Here is a 17,098-nt window from a genome sequence, read left to right on the forward strand (position 1 = left end):
TGCCACCAACTGTACCCACCTTTCTTTTTTATGGTCACACCCATACCTGATATTATTTTTGAATGTCCTTCCTGTTTTTCTCTTCTCTTCCTAGGTCCTGATGGAGTTGGAGTTCAGAGCCCTCTGGTCATCTTCATCTAATATTTCTCCCCCTCTGGAGTATGAATCAAATTTCACTATGGAGTACAAAAGATTGGAGTTTGGCCTTTTGTAATTGCTTCTTCAGTGGACATAAGCGTTGGCAGGTTGATCCATATCCTCAGCCTATTTCTATCTTTTCCTATTGGGGTAGGGCTCTGGAGTGGTGAAGTTATAGGACACAGAGGTGAAGTTGTCTGCACAGGGAAGTCAAGATGGGATCATGATAGTATCCGCAACTTGGTGGCTGACAGGTGGTGAGATATAAAGCAGAACAAAGTGATTAATAAACAAGAAAAAAAACTAGGAATAAAGCAGATGAGAATAGAGATCTTATGGTGTAAGTATAATGGCACAGTTCATAATAGCTGAAACCTGGAAGCAAGCCAGATGCCCAAAGATAGATTAGTGGATAAATAGCTTTTGGTGTATATACACAATGGAATACTGCTCAGTTGCTGAAAATGAATGAAGTCATCTCCTTTGTTTCATCTTGGGTGAAAATTAAAGAAGTCATGCTCAATGAGATAAGCTGAAAAGAGAAGGATAAAAACCAGGTGATCTTGGGAGCCGAGTGGTGGCCAGTGGGTTAAGTGCAAGGACCAGCATAAGGATCCTGGTTCGAGCTCCAGGCTCCCCACCTGCAGGGGGCTCACTTCAGCAGGTCTGTAGTTGTCTTTCTCTTCCCCTTTCTGTCTTTCCCTCCTTTCTCAATTTCTCTCTGTCCTATACAACAACAACAGCAGCAATAATAACAACAACAATAATAACAACAATAGGTAACAAGGGCAACAAAAGGGAAAATATAAATAAATAAAAATTTAAAAAACAGGTGATCTTACTGATAGCTGGAACTTAAGAAACAAGGATAGAAAGGGAAAACAGTGGACTGAGTGTGGTATATTTCACCAAAGTAATGGATTCTGAGGAAGAAATAGGACAGAGTGGGTAGTGAGGGTTTGAAGACTTGGTATATGATGTGGTAATGGTTCAACATTGGTGAGGAGAGTGTTTTGCAGACATCTGTTTCAGAAAAAATGAGACATTATTTGTCTCTATCCAAAACATAAATTAATTAAATTACATGTTTTTAAATGATCTTTCACTATGAAGAAACTTTAAAATTTTCATTTACATGTAGTCACATTTATCAGTATACTATTTCATGGCCAGTAGTGTTGATGCCATATTTAAAGAAATATTTCTCATAGGGCACCAAAGTAAAAACCCTGTGGTGAGGGGTAGACATGCGGCCTCCTGGGCTGGTAGGGGGTAGAGGTGAGTTGGTGGGATGGGACACAGCCTTTTGGTGGTGGGAATGGTGTTTATGTATACTCCAAGTAAAGTGTAGTCATATAAATCACTTAATTAATGTGAAAGGGGGAAAATTAATTGTATGTCTCGAAGTTTTAAAACACAGACCAATCTTTTTAATATATAGGCTGTGTATTTGATATGTGGACTCTCTCAAAAGTCTAGACCAAGCTATATACAAGATTCTGGGTACTATACAGCAAACCATAACAAAAGGACTTTTCAAAGTTAACCCAGTTACCAAATAATGTGATGATAACATTAACTATCCATTGTCTTTTTGAACCCTAAGACAGCAGGAACCTCACATCTCCACTATAGAGCCTATATTTCCCCCAGTCCTGGAACCTTAGGATAGGGCCCACTTTCCCACATGCCCCTCCTAATCCATATCAAATAATATTGTATCAGCCGATCGCAATATAATCAACACAATGATTGCCACCTCAACATACTTCAGCTCAGACTGTGTCCAGAGACTTCAGGTGTGGAATGACAACCCTTCAGCTTCATTACTCAGGTAAGACCTTTCCTTTCATAGCATTCTCTAATTCCATCCCAGGTGGATCACTTTCTAACAAAGTCCCAAAACCTAGATATAGACCAGGTTCTATGAGAGAGAGCACATGTTCACATGTATCCATAAACTAGTGCAGAATATATACCTGAAAGCAAAAGTACACTAGAGTTTGCAGAGAGTACCCCCCCCCCAACACTTCCTCTCCACTATTCCAAGCTTTGGGTCCATGATTGCTCAACAAATTGTTTGGCTTTGTGTATGTTAACTCTCTTTCCAGCCACCAGGTTCCAGATGCCATCAGGATGCCAGCCAGGACTTCCCTGGACTGAAGACCCCACCAATGTGTCCTGGAGCTCCGCTTCCCCAGAGACCCACCCTACTAGGGAAAGAGAGAGGCAGACTGGGAGTATGGACCGACCAGTCAATGTCCATGTTCAGCGGGGAAGCAATTACAGAAGCCAGACCTTCCACCTTCTGCAACCCACAACGACCCTGGGTCCATGCTCCCAGAGGGAAAGAGAATGGGAAAGCTATCAGGGGAAGGGATGGGATATGGAGATTGGGTGGTGGGAATTGTGTGGAGTTGTACCCCTCCTACCATATGGTTTTGTTAATTTATCCTTTTTTGAGAGCTTGTTTGGAAGTTCTAGCAGGGGAGCGCAGCTACTTGTATACCCTCAACCAAAGACCGGTCTGTCTCTATTGGGGAAGGCTGTCCTCTTTGACCAAGCACACAGCTTTGTGAGGGACTCACATGGAGTAGTGAGGGAGGAAGGGGACACCCGCCTAGCCAGCCAGATCAGCAGAATCAACCCTGGCGATCAATGGGTGACAGATTGTCGCAGCCAGATCACTCTCACATCCAATTTATTGTTTCTTAAATAAATTAAAAAAATAAATATTTCTCATTCTGAGTCAATAAGTATTAACCTTGTACTACTACACTCATTAGGACATCTTTCAAAGAAAAAAGCACAAGAAAAAAATAGAAATTGTTGGAGAGAATGTGGAACATCTAACTATTGTTTAATGCTGTGGAAATGAAAATAGTACAATTGCAGAGGAATACAGTATAATAACTTGTACTAAATTTAAACAAAGAGTAATCATATGATTCATTTGTACTTCTATGGATATACAGAGGAAATTAAAAAGCAAGGATTTGAACAATGTCCATAACTCAAAAATAGAAATCATTCACATCTCTATCAACAAATGAATGGATAATCAAGATGGTGTATAAATACAATGGAATAGTATTCAGCATTTAAAAAATCAGTGGAATTCTGATACATGACATAAAGTAGATGAATCTTGAAAACACTGCATTATGTGAAACAAGACAGGCTCAAGAGGACAGACATTATAATATTTTTACTTGTATGAGGTACAAAGATAAAGAAAAAAATATGTAACAGTGGCTACCGGGGGTGGGATAGGTGGGAGGAGAATCTGAGCCACTATTTGGTGGGTGTGGATTTTCAGTTTGTGGTGACAATTCCAGAAATGATTAAGGCTGTACAACAATATGAATATACTTCCTTCCACTGTATTGAATACTTAAGTGTTTAAAATGGCAAAGCTTATGTAGATTTCATCAATATAAAGCATTCATTATGCCACTCAATGCTTTTGTACTTTAATTTTATACATTTTAATGCTGATTTTAATATCAAACTAAGCCAATTTTAATTTTTATTGTAATTAAGATTTATTTGTGGGTTGGGGATCTAGCATAATGATAATGCAAGGAAGTTTCAGCCTTGAGGCTCTATGGTCCCAGATTCAATTCCTAGCATTACCATAAGCCAGAGCTGAGCAATGTCCTGGTATCACTATACCTATCATTAAATTTATTTATTTATTTATTTATTTATGGAGACCAGAATATAAGAAGCATATGTGATGTTGAATGCTGGTCTCACTCATGCCAATCTTGCACTATGAGTCACTTTCCTTGCAGCAAGACCATTATTTTCTTTTGAAATACTTTATTTTTAATTTTTAATAATGGAATTAATGCTTTACAGTGATATACATTATACATTGATATATTAGTGCAATTTTATTATGCACCAGGACATCACAGTTCTCTTCTATCCCTCAATCCCTTTCCTTCCCCCAGTCTTTTCTTTGATGCAATATACCATGCTCAGTCCATATTTCATTTTATGTCCTTCCTTCTTGTCTTATACTATGTCTCACTTATAAGTGAGATTATTTGGTGTTTGCTTTCTCTTTTTGGTTTATCTCATGAAACATGATGTCTTCTAGTTTTATCCAAGATGACGCAAAGGAGATGACTTCATAAAATTTCATAGCTAAGTTGCATTCTATTATGTATATATCACATGATTTGTAGCCACTCATCTGTCGTTGAACATCTGCGTTGCTTCCAGGTTTTGGCTATTACAAATAGTGCTCCTATGAACATAGGTACAGGGTAATCTCTTTTGACAGATGCTTTTGTTTTTCTTTGGTAAGTCCCCAGAAGAGAAGTTGCTGGTTCATAGGGTCATAGGGTCATTTCTATTGGTCTGAGAAAATCTCTAAATTAGTGAAGTTTCCATCTATGTCCTTTCTCCATTTTCTAGTGTTTTTTTTTTAGTGTTAAATTTACTGTGATCTTTATGTATTTTGATTATTAGTCCTTTAACTGATATGCGTTGTATAAAGATTCTATCCCATTGTAAGGTGGTGGCGTTCTTTGCTATGCAGAAACTTTTCAGTTTGATGTATACCCACTACTTTATTTTTGTTGTCTTTGAAGCAAGACCAAATTTAAGAAAAAAATATGAGAAAACATTTGTTTATTCCACTTGAAGTCAGTTTATTTAGCATTAATTTTTTTTGTTATACAGAGGCAGAGAGAGACAGGCACACATACACAGACAAACACACACACAGAGAGAGAGAGAGAGAGAGAGAGAGAGAGACCACCAAAGCTGCTGCTTCTTTTTTTGCCTCCAGTGTTATTGCTATTTTTCCCAGTTTATTAGATAAGACAGATAAATTGAGAGAGGAAGGGAAGACAGAAAAAGAGAGAGAAAGATAGACACAGGCAGACTTGCTTCACTGCTTGTGAAGTATCCCCATTGCAGGTGGGGAGGTGGGGTTCAAACCCAGATCCATGCATGGGTCCTTGGCTTTATCCTATGTGCATTTAACCAGGTGCATTACTGCCCAGCCCCCCAAAGCTTCCTACAATGATGTGGGGGCTGTGCCCAAACCTGTATCACTATCCAAGTGAGCTATTTTCCCAGCCCTATTTAACATTAAAAGTGAATTTGGCTATCTGAGGCATAAGAAACAATCTAGGGACTGTATGGGAATGTGTATTTTAATAGAAAATAATGCAAATCAGCGTTAGTAAGTTTCAATAGTTTTTCCACTTTAAGGAGAAAAAAAGGAGGATCTACTTTCAGGTCTAGTTTTTTGCTAAAATATTACCAAAGTTCAAGTTGGATAATATTATTCACACATAAATCAGGGTCAGCTTTTTTGTTTACATTATTTTCTCTTTTGAAAATGTCAATTCTTAATGTTATGTAGTAAGAGTTCATTACATCTAGGTTGATTTTTTTTGAGTCCATGAGACAGATAAACTTTAACATCTTTTTCATACATAGGAGTATATAAAAGACAATGTTTCACCAAAGATTTCACTTTAAAATATAATGACTATTATTTTACCCCACCCTTGGGATTGTCAAGCATTATTTTTATAAAAACCCCAAATTTTTCATATAGTTTTGTTTGAATACTCCAGGCTGGCAATGCATTTTCAAAAGTCACTCCTAATAAGCACTTACTAGTAGTACTGTATATCAATGTGGTTTGTACTAAGTAAGCACCAGAATGGTAGGGGATAGAATCACAGATTTCAGAAGTAGAGTTATATGAGGTCATTGGATTTTTATATTTTATTACAGGGAAGTATGGCATATATAGGAGATTATTTTATAATAAAATGATATTTCTACGCAGTGTTTGGATGGTTCTGTGCAAGAATAAGTGCAGAAGCACCTGGACCAGTTAGGTGGCTGTATCAATAGTCTAATCAAGGCAGAGCTTAGGGTGGGGGCAATTAATGTGTTGAGAAATGATTAGATGTGGGATGTATTAGAGTAATGCAGTGTGTCTGCAAATTGACTTTAAGATTTTAAAGAAAAAGGAGGACAGGAGTAGCTCTTAGCTTTCAGAATCAGGAACCCCAATTATAAGAAGGAAGAGGCTAAAAAGATAAGGTAAAGTGGAGCTGAATAAATCAAAGCTTCAGTGCCATTTGGCATAATTTCCGTTTGCTCCAGAAAATATCACAAAGTCACATTAGATTCTTGGGGAGGAGAAAAGCAATGATGTAAGAGGTGCTATCAGAACACCTGGCAGCTTTGTCTAGTTAAACTGACAGAAGGATGACAAGGCAAGGCAAAGGGAACAAGACTATGCTAGTTTCCATGTGAGGGTGGTAGGACTGGTTCCTCTTCTTTACTTGTTGGTAATGTTCATCTGGTTTCCCAGTAATTCCTGTTTTCTCATCACTTCCCAATGGACTCTGTCAAAGTGAAACTATACTAGAATTAGTATTGCAGATCTCACAAACCCCTCAAGAGAAAACTATAGTTTATTTGCCTCTCATGAAATTTGCCATCAAACATGAGCAGGTTGGAAGAAATTCTCAGCACAGATAATCTTATTTTGAATTCTGGCTTTATACTACTTACATTTGCCCAATATTGGAGAAATTATTTCACATCTCCATGTCTCTGTTTTCTCATTTTCAAAAGAAGGTTAAAATAGCAATTATCTCATAGGCTTTTGGTGAGGATTAAATTGAGTTATAATTTTTAAAGTATTTGAAATGCTGCCTACACTGATGATAGATGTTAAAGGAATATGAGCTCCTTTTCCCCTTTCAACTTTAAGATGAAAAAAAAAATCTGGGAGTCAGGCAGTATCTCAGTGAGTTAAGTGCACATGGCCTAAATCCAAGAACCATCCTAAGAATCCCGGTTCCAGCCCCTGACTTCCCACCTGCAGGGGAATCTCTTCACAGGGGGTGAAGCAAGTCTGCAGGTTTCTTTCTCTCCCCCTCTCTGTCTTCCCCTCCTCTCTCCATTTCTCTCTGTCCTATCTAACAATGACGACATCAATAACAACAATAACTACAACAACAATAAAAAAACAAGGGCAAAAAAAGGGAAAATAGACAATTTTTTTTTATTTAAAAAATTATTTAGGGAGTCGGGCTGTAGTGCAGCGGGTTAAGCGCAGGTGGCGCAAAGCACAAGGACCGGCATAAGGATCCCGGTTTGAACCCTGGCTCCCCACCTGCAGGGGAGTCGCTTCACAGGCGGTGAAGCAGGTCTGCAGGTGTCTATCTTTCTTTCCTCCTCTCTGTCTTCCCCTCCTCTCTCCATTTCTCTCTGTCCTATCCAACAACGACAACAACAATAATAACTACAACAATAAAAAACAACAAGGGCAACAAAAGGGAATAAATAAATAAAATAAATATTTTAAAAAATTATTTAAACTAATCCTTAAATTATGTTATCACACTGCTCCTGTAATGGATTAGTTAAGGTTTGTAGCATACAATAGTGAGAGTATAATTTCAAAAAAGCATAAAGCTATTTGATAGCTCACTAAGGGAAGTAAGAGGTTAAATGATACCTGTGAATGACAGAATAGTGGTATCCTTAATGAATAATGAGGAAGTTGAGAAATAACTCCCCCCTTTTTAAAGGAACAGCTGGCAAATTATTTTCATAATGTATTTACTTCTTTTCCTCTTTCTTTAAATTAGTGATTTAATAATGGTTGATAAGATTATGTGATTACAACCACTGAAAGTCCACTATAGTGGTAATGCATGTATTTTATATAAAGACAGAGAGGCAGAGGGAAAGTGAAAAGAGACCTTGGCATGAGAACATGCTAGGGTTTGAACCTGGGTTATGTGCATGACAAAGCAACAAACTGTTCAAGTGAGCTATTTTATTGGTCCATATGTATTTATTTAAATCTATATTATTGGATAATCATGTACTATAAATCATATTTACAATTAAAATTGAACCTTCAATTGCTCACATTTTCATTTCAGCCACAGTAACAAGTTTTATTGATTAAAATAAAAGAACAAAAGGAGGTTAAAAATTAAATAAACAAAAGAACAAAATCCTGAAGTTGCAAAAACTGTGTATGGCTACTTAAAGGTAGAAGTTTTAGACTGGCATAATATTTCAGTTGAATAGTGCACCTATTTTGTCATGCAGTGACCCAGAATCTAGCATGATCGCTACCAACTTAAGGAAACTGAAATGTGATAATCCCCCTATATTTGTCTCTCTCTGAAAAAATCAGCCCACAGTAAGGAAGCCCTAAAACAACAACAACAATAATTATTATTATTTTATAAGACTAGAACTACTCATTATTATAAAAAAACTGTTTTGCTGTCCCAAAGTACCTAAGAACATTTCAATTGGATTGCACTTCTATTCTTATTATCTTGCAGACTTACAAAATCTATGTATTTGTGCTGACTGATATTGTTATTTAACATATAATTAAATGATATTGAGGCCAGGAAGAGTGACTCCCAGTTGAAAGAGCACACACTACCATGCACAGAGAACCTGGTTTAACCCCCCTGTTCCAGCTTTCAGGAGAAGCTTAACCAGTGCAGAAGCAGTTGTGTAGATATCTTTCTCTCATCTTCGCTTCCCCATCTCTTCTCTTAATTCATCTTTGTCTTATCAAATAAAAGAAAAGGGGGAGGAAAGGAAGAGGTAAGGAGAGGGGAGGGGGAGGAGGAAGGACTAGAGGGGAAGGAAGGCAGGAGGAGGGAGGGGAGGAAATGAAGGGGAGGAGAGAGGAGGGAAGGGGAAAGGAAATTGGAGGAAGGTGGGGGAGGGGAAAGATGGAAAGGAAAGGATGAAGAGTTGAGGAGAAAGAAAAAAGAAAAAAGAAAAGAAAGGGAAGGGAAGGGAAGGGAAGGGAAGGGAAGGGAAGGGAAGGGAAGGGAAGGGAAGGGAAGGGAAGGGAAGGGAACCAAGGAAAACTGACCTCCAGGAGTGGCGAATTTGCTGTGTAGTCACCTGAGCTCCAGTGATAACTCTGGTGGCAATAAAAAAAAAAATTAAAAGATAAATGAAACTTACTTTGTATTTTCAAATAATTATTAGTGAAAAGAATAGTTTCATCTTCATTAATGATAAAAAGTTTCAAGATATGATTTGGATAGAGACAAAGAGAAATTGAGAAGGGATAGGGAGATAGAGAGGGAAAGAGACAGAAACTCCTTTAGCCCTACTTCACCACTCCTAAAGATTTCCTCCAGCAGGTGGGGACCAGGGTCTTGAACCCTAGTTCTTGCACACTGTAATGTGCTTTGAAAGAAGTTTTGGTGCTGTGGTCTCATTCATGTTGTCTCTGTCTCTCAACACAGATTCCCAAAATCCACCTGAGTGCTTTTATCACTAAAGCTCTTGTTTGTCATTTCCTACCAATGTACTACATAATTTGGCCATATATGCTAAATAAAGAGTAAGACCTGGAATGGTTTTTCCAGAGATAATACTGATTATCTAAATTTTACATTTACCATTGTAAGACAAAAACGAATGGTGAATTTAGTTTATTGAGACTATTAAAATACTACTATTATTTTGGGTAATAATTATAAATTACTAATAGTTTCTAATTATTTTCTATTTATTACTTATTAAATATGTAATATTGAAACAACTGCATTCAGATAAATTTTTACAGCTAAAAATGACATATACTATCATTAGAATTCCTAGATTTAGCATAAATTTCAAACTTTTACTCTAATTAGGTTATGATATTTAGCAATTATTTAACATTGCTTGAGACTATTTCCTCATATAAAAGATAATATTTTTGTTCATTTTACAGATGCATTCTTAATGTGATGCAACTGAAAAGTAATGTTGTTGTAATTATTATTAGTATTATTTTGTAGAACAGAAGCCATATACATGGCAGTTTCACTGATTCAGGCTACTTTTTTCATTTGGAATCGGACAGAGAAAGAACAGAAATCTCTCTCTTAGTCCTCTTCATCTCTCATTACGTGGTAAATGTAAAAGATAATCAGTATCTCTTTCTTGAAAGCGATGTGGAGGCTCAGCTCAAACCTGGGTAATGTACATGGCAAAGCATCACACCATCTTCGTGAGGTATTTCATCAGTACAGCTCATGTATATTTTTTAAAGATATATCTGTTTGTTTGTTTTTTTTACTTGTTTCTTTATCAGAGCAGTGTAAAAGAGATAGAATCAAAGTATCACTCTGGGGCCTGCAGTGCTAAGGATGGAATTGGGACATCATCCTTGAGAATGCAATGATTTACTTACTGTCACCTCCTGGATTGCCAAAACCCTTTTTATGATTTATGGAGCATCCATCTTAAGAAAATAGCAGGACTGACTGTTATGACCTAGTCTACTCATTCTACTTGCAGCAATAATAACTTACTGATATTTACAATACTTTGAGTAATAGTTTGTTTGACTGTCACTTGCCAAATGCTTTAGCAAGTCTTTCTATAGAGATATTTTCTCTACTCCTTTATAAATAACATTGGTTGCATTGTACAATTATGCCATACATTTTTCTAATGACATGTGATTAGTTGTTCATTCATCTTCAAGTACAGTGTTATTAGAAGCTCACAGGGTAAATGTCACTTAAAAAAGTTTAAACTTGAAGCAATGTGCATCATTGTCATAGGAATCATGTTGAACCAGCATCTTTAGTAACAAATCTTCACAGTTTGGAAGATAACATTATAAAAATATAAAAGTTTCTGGGGCACTGGGGAGATTGCTTATTTTTATGCAAATAATGTTCATGCATAAGGCTTTTTTTAAAAAAAAATTTATTTAAGAAAGGATTAATGAACAAAATATAAGGTAGGAGGGGTACAACTCCACACAATTCCCACCACCCAATCTCCATAACCCACCCCCTCCCATGATAGCTTTCCCATTCTCTAGCCCTCTGGAAGCATGGTCCCAGGGTCGTTGAGGGTTGCAGAAGGTAGAAGGTCTGGCTTCTGTAATTGCTTCCCCGCTGAAAATGGGTGTTGACTGGTCGGTCCATACTCCCAGTCTGCCTCTCTCTTTCCCTAGTAAGGTGTGTCTCTGGGGAAGCTGAGCTCCAGGACACATTGGTGGGGTCTTCAGTCCAGGGAAGCCTGGCCAGCATCCTGGTGGCATCTGGAACCTGGTGATTGAAAAGAGTTAACATACGAAGCCAAACAATTTGTTGAGCAATCATGGATCCCAAGCTTGGAATAGTGGAGAGGAAGTGTTAGGGAGGTACTCACTGCAAACTCTAGTGTACTACTGCTTTCAGGTATATATTTTGCAGTAGTTTATGGATATGTGTGCACATAAGCTCTCTCTCACAGAAACTGGTGTATATCTATCTAGGTTATGGGACTTTGTTAGAAAGTGAACTACCTGAGATGAAATTAGAGTGTACTATAAAAGGAAAGGTCTCACCCGAGTAATGAAGCTGAAGGGTTGTCATTCCACACGTGAAGTCTCTGGACACAGTCTGAAGTGAAGCATGTTGAGGTGGCAATCGTTGCTTTGGTTAGGTTGTGATCGGCGGATGCAGTATTATTTGGTTTGGATTGGGAGACGCATACGGGAAAGTTTGCCCTATCCAAGGGTTCCAGGACTGGGGGAGGTAGGGGCACTATAGTGGAGATGTGAGGTTCCTGCTGTCTTAGGGTTCAAAAAGACAATCGATAGTTAATGTTATCATCACATTATTTGTTAATTGGGTTAACTTTGAAAAGTCCTTTTGTTATGGTTTGCTGTACAGTATCCAGTATTTTGTATATAGCTGTGCTATTGGATGCTTCTAATCTACTTGGTCTAGGCTTTTGAGAGAGTCCGCATATCAAATACACAGCCTATATATTAAAAAGATTCAGTTTGTGTTTTGAGAAACTTTGAGACATACAATTGATTTTCCCCCTCTCATATTAATTAACTACTGATTTATATGTCTACATTTTGCGAGGAGTGTACATAAACACCATTCCCACCACCAAAAGACTGTGACTCAACCCTCCCACCCACTCCCACGCCCCACTGGCCCAGGAAGATGCAGGTCTACCCCTCACCACTGGGTTTTTACTTTGGTGCCTACTTACAATTTGATCAGGTCCTGCTTTTAGTTTCCCTTTCAGATCTTCTTCCTCAACTTCTGTTGATGAGTGGGATCATCCCATACTCATCTTTATCTTTCTAACTTAGTTCACTTAACATAATTCCTTCTAGCTCTGTCCAAGATGGGTCAGAGAAGGTGGGTTCATTGTTCTTGATAGCTGCATAGTATTCCATTGTGTATATATACCACAGCTTTCTCAGCCACTCATCTGTTGTTGGGCACCTGGGTTGCTTCCAGGTTTTAGCTATTATGAATTGTGCTGCTATGAACATAGGAGTACACACCTCTTTTTGGTTGGGTGTTATGGAGTCCTTGGGGTATAACCCCAGGAGAGGAATTACTGGATCATATGGAAGGTCCATGTCTATCCTTCTGAGAGTTTTCCAGATTGTTCTCCACAGAGGCTGTACCAATTTACATTCCCACCAGCAATGTAAAAGGGTTCCTCTGTCCCCACAGCCTCTCCAGCATTTGTTGCTGCTGTCCTTTTTGATGTATGCCATTCTTACAGGAGTGAGGTGGTATCTTAGTGTTGTCTTCATTTGCATTTCTCTGACAATTAGTGACCTAGAGCAGTTTTTCATATGTTTGTTAGCCTTTTGGATCTCCTTTGTAGTGAATGTTTTGTTCATATCCTCTGCCCATTTTTGGATGGGGTCATTTGCTTTTTGGGTGCTAAGTTTGCTGAGCTCTTTATATATTTTGGTGATTAGTTTCTTGTCTGATGTCTGGCATGTGAAGATCTTCTCCCATTCTGTGAGGGGTCTCTCCATTTGTTTAATAGTTTCTTTAGATGTGCAGAAGCTTTTCAATTTGATGTAGTCCCATTGGTTTGTTTCTGCTTTAGTCTTCCTTGCAATTGGGTTTGATTCATCAAAGATGTCCTTGAGGTGTAGGGGGGAAATTATTTACCAATGTTTTCCTCTAAGTATTTGATTGTTTCTGGTCTGACATCTAGGTCTTTGATCCATATGGAGTTGATTTTTGTTTCTGGTGAGATAAAGTGGTTCAGTTTCATTCTTCTGCATGTTTCAACCCAGTTTTCCCAGCACCATTTATTGAAGAAAGCCTCCTTTTTCCATTTAATCCTTTGGGCCCCCTTATCAAAGATTAGATGTCCATAGGTGTTGGGATTTACTTCTGGGCTTTCAATTCTGTTCCATTGGTATGTGTGCCTATTTTTGTTCCAGTACCATGCTGTTTTGATGATGATGGCTTTATAATATAGTTTAAGGTCTGGGAGTGTGATGCCTCCATTTCTGTTTCTTTTCCTTAAGATGGTTTTGGCAATTCTAAGTGTTTTCAGGTTCCAGATAAATGATTGTAGTGTTTGTTTTATTCTCTTAAGGAAGCTTGGTGGACTTTGATAGGTATTGCATTAAATTTGTATATGGCTCTGGGGAGAATATTCTTTTTGATGATATTTATTCTTCTGATCCATGAGCATGGGATATCCTTCCATTTCTTGGTATCAGTTTCTATTTCCTTGAGTAGCGACTCATAGTTTTCAGCATACAAGTCTTTAACTTCTTTGGTCATCTTTATTCCTAGGTATTTGATTGATTTTGCTGAAACAGTAAATGGGAGTGATATCTGGATGTCTTCTTCTTCAGATTTAGTATTTGCATAAAGAAATACCACTGATTTTTGTACATTGATTTTGTAGCCTGATACCTTACTATATAGCCTAATAACTTCCAGTAATTTTCTACTGGATTCTTTAGGTCTTTCTATGTATACTATCATATCATCTGCAAATAGTGAGAGCTTGACTTCTTCCCTTCCAATCGGTATTCCTTGGATTTCTTTCTCTTGCCCGATTGCTATGGCAAGAACTTCCAATACTATGTTGAAGAGTAACGGTGACAGTGGACAGCCCTGTCTAGTCCCCGATCTGAGGGGGAATGCTTTCAGCTTCTGTCCATTGAGTATTATGTTGGCTGTAGGTTTGCTATATATAGACTCCACTATGTTGAGGAATTTCCTATCTATTCCCATTTTTTGTATAGTTTTGAGCATGAATGGGTGTTGGATTTTGTCAAAGGCTTTCTCTGCATCTATTGAGATAATCATGTGGTTTTTGGCTTTGCTTTTATTGATGTGGTGAATGACATTGATTGACTTATGGATGTTGAACCAGCCTTGCATTCCTGGGATGAATCCCACTTGGTCGTGATGAACAATCTTTTTGATGTGTTGCTGTATCCGGTTGGCCAAGATCTTGTTTAATATTTTGGCATCTATGTTCATCAGAGATATTGGTCTGTAGTTTTCCTTTTTTGTCCTGTCCCTATCAGCTTTTGGTATCAGAGTGATGTTGGCTTCATAAAAGGTGGAAGGGAGTATTCCTGTTTCTCCAACAAATGGAATAGCTTAAGAAGTATGGGTATTAACTGTTTCCTGAAAGTTTTGTAGAATTCGTTTGTGAAGCCATCTGGTTCAGTACTTTTGTTGTTGGGGAGATTCTTAATAACGGTTTCAATTTCTTTGTCTGTGATTGGTGCATTTAGATTATGTAGTTCTTCTTGGTTCAGTTTTGGAAGTGCATAGGTTTCTAGGAATTGTTCCATTTCTTCCAGATTCTCTAGCTTGGTGGCATATAGTTCTTTATAGAAGTTTCGCAGGATTCTCTGGATTTCTGTGGTGTCAGTTGTGATATCTCCTGCATCGTTTACAATTCTATTAATTTGAGTCTTCTCTCTTTTTTGTTTGGTGAGTCTGGCTAGGGGTTTGTCAATTTTGTTTAATCTTTCAAAGAACCAACATTTGGCTTCATTGATCTTTTGTATGGTTCTTTTATTTTCGATGTTGTTTATTTCTGCTCGAACTTTAGTGATTTCTGTCCTTCTGGTTGCTTTAGGGTTCCTTTGTTCCTCTTCGTCTAAGTCCTTGAGGTGTGCAGTAAGGTCGTTCATTTGAGCTTCTTCTTGGTGTTTAATATGTGATTGTATGGCTATAAGTTTCCCTCTCAGTACTGCTTTAGCTGTGTCCCAAATAATTTGATAGGTTGTGTCTTCATTTTCATTAGTTTCCAGGAACATTTGAATTTCCTGCTTGAGTGAATCTCTGACTCAGTGGTTCTTAAGGAGTATGTTGTTTAGTTTCCAAATTCTGTGTCTTTTAATAATTTTCCATTTGTTGTTAAATGTTAATTTTACTCCACTGTGGTCTGAGAAGATACTTGGGATGATTTCATTGCTCTTGAATTTTTTGATGCTGTCTTTGTGGCCTAACATGTGGTCTATCCTTGAGTATGTGTTATGTGGATTTGAAAAGAAGGTGTATTCCAGTTTTTTGGGTTGGAGGAGTCTGAAAATGTCCAAGAGGTCTAGTGTGTCTATCTCTTCATTCAATTCTCTTGTATCTTTATTGGTTCTCTGCTTTGTTGATCTGTCTAAGTGTGAGAGTGGGGTATTGAAGTCTCCCACTATTATTGTATTACTATTGATGTATTTTTGAAATTCTTTCAGTAGATGCTTAATGTATTTAGATGGTCCCTCGTTGGGTGCATAGATGTTAATAATTGTTAAGTCTTCTTGGCTGATTGATCCTCTAATCATTATGTAATGTCCTTGCCTATCTTTTATTACTTTATTTAATTTAAAATCTATCGTATCTGAGATGAGAATGGCTGTTCCTGCCCTTTTTTGTGGTCCGTTGGCCTGTATGATATTTTTCCATCCTTTCACTTTAAGTCTGAGTTTATCTTGTTGTGACAGATGGGATTCTTGCAAGCAGCATATGGTTGGGTTATGTTTTCTGATCCATCTCCCCACCCTGTGCCTTTTGATGGGTGAGTTTAAGCCATTGACATTTATTGATATTATGGATTTAATGTATTGTAGTGCCATTGTTCTAAAAAAAATTGTTTGCTCTAATATATTGCCAGTATTATAGTGGTGTTCTTGTTTATAAGAGGTCTTTTAGTACCTCTTTCAGGGCCAGCTTGGTGATGGTTGCCCCCTTTAACTGTTGTTTATCTAAGAAGGTTTTGATCCCTCCATCTAGTTTGAATGAAAGTAAAGCAGGATATATTATCCTTGGTTGAAACCCTTTTTCATTCAGGGCTCAATAGATATCTTGCCACTCCCTTCTGGCTTTTAGAGTTTGAGTGGAGAAGTCTGCAGATAATCTTATGGGTTTTCCCTTGTATGTGACTTTTTGTTTCTCTCTTGCAGCCTTTAGGATCCTTTCTTTATCCTTACTTCTTCTCATTGTGACTATGATGTGTCTTGGTGTCTTCAGGTCTGGGTTGATTCTCTTTGGTACTCTCTGGGCCTCTTGTACCTTGGTATCCTTTCTGTTATTCAGGTCTGGGAAGTTTTCTTGTATTATTTCCTCTAGAATGTTTGCTTCCCCTTCCTCTCTTTCTTCCTCTGGCAGGCCAATTATACGAATGTTACTTCTTTTGAGATCATCCCATATGTCTCTGTTGTTGTTTTCAGTGTCTCTCAATCTCTTTTTAAGCTCTTTCACCTCTTTCTTAGTTTTCTCTAACTCATCCTCTGTCTGACTAATTCTGTTTTCTGCTTCTGTTAGTCTGCTTTCCCTTACCTCAGCTTCTTTCTTCATTACAGCTATTTCAGCTTTCAGTTCTCTAATTGCCTCAAGATAATCAGTATTTTCCTTGGGGGGTCTCAGCTGTTGTTTCCCTAATACTGCCATTCCTTTCCTCCAATGTTGTTTTCATTTCTGTGATTAATAAGTTTATTATTGCTTGCATACTTTTCTTATCTATGGTTACTTCTGGCTGATTTGTAGTTTCTTCTGGGCTCTTGTCTTCATTCATTGGAGTAGCAGTTTTATTTGTTTTTGATCTACCCATTTTTTTATTTATGTGTTTCTTTCTTCTTTTTTTTATGCTCTGTTGTTCCTCAGTTGTTGTGTCTTGAGTACAAGTAACA

The sequence above is a fragment of the Erinaceus europaeus genome, chromosome 4 (genome assembly GCF_950295315.1).
Source record: "Erinaceus europaeus chromosome 4, mEriEur2.1, whole genome shotgun sequence".
NCBI lineage: Eukaryota > Metazoa > Chordata > Mammalia > Eulipotyphla > Erinaceidae > Erinaceus > Erinaceus europaeus.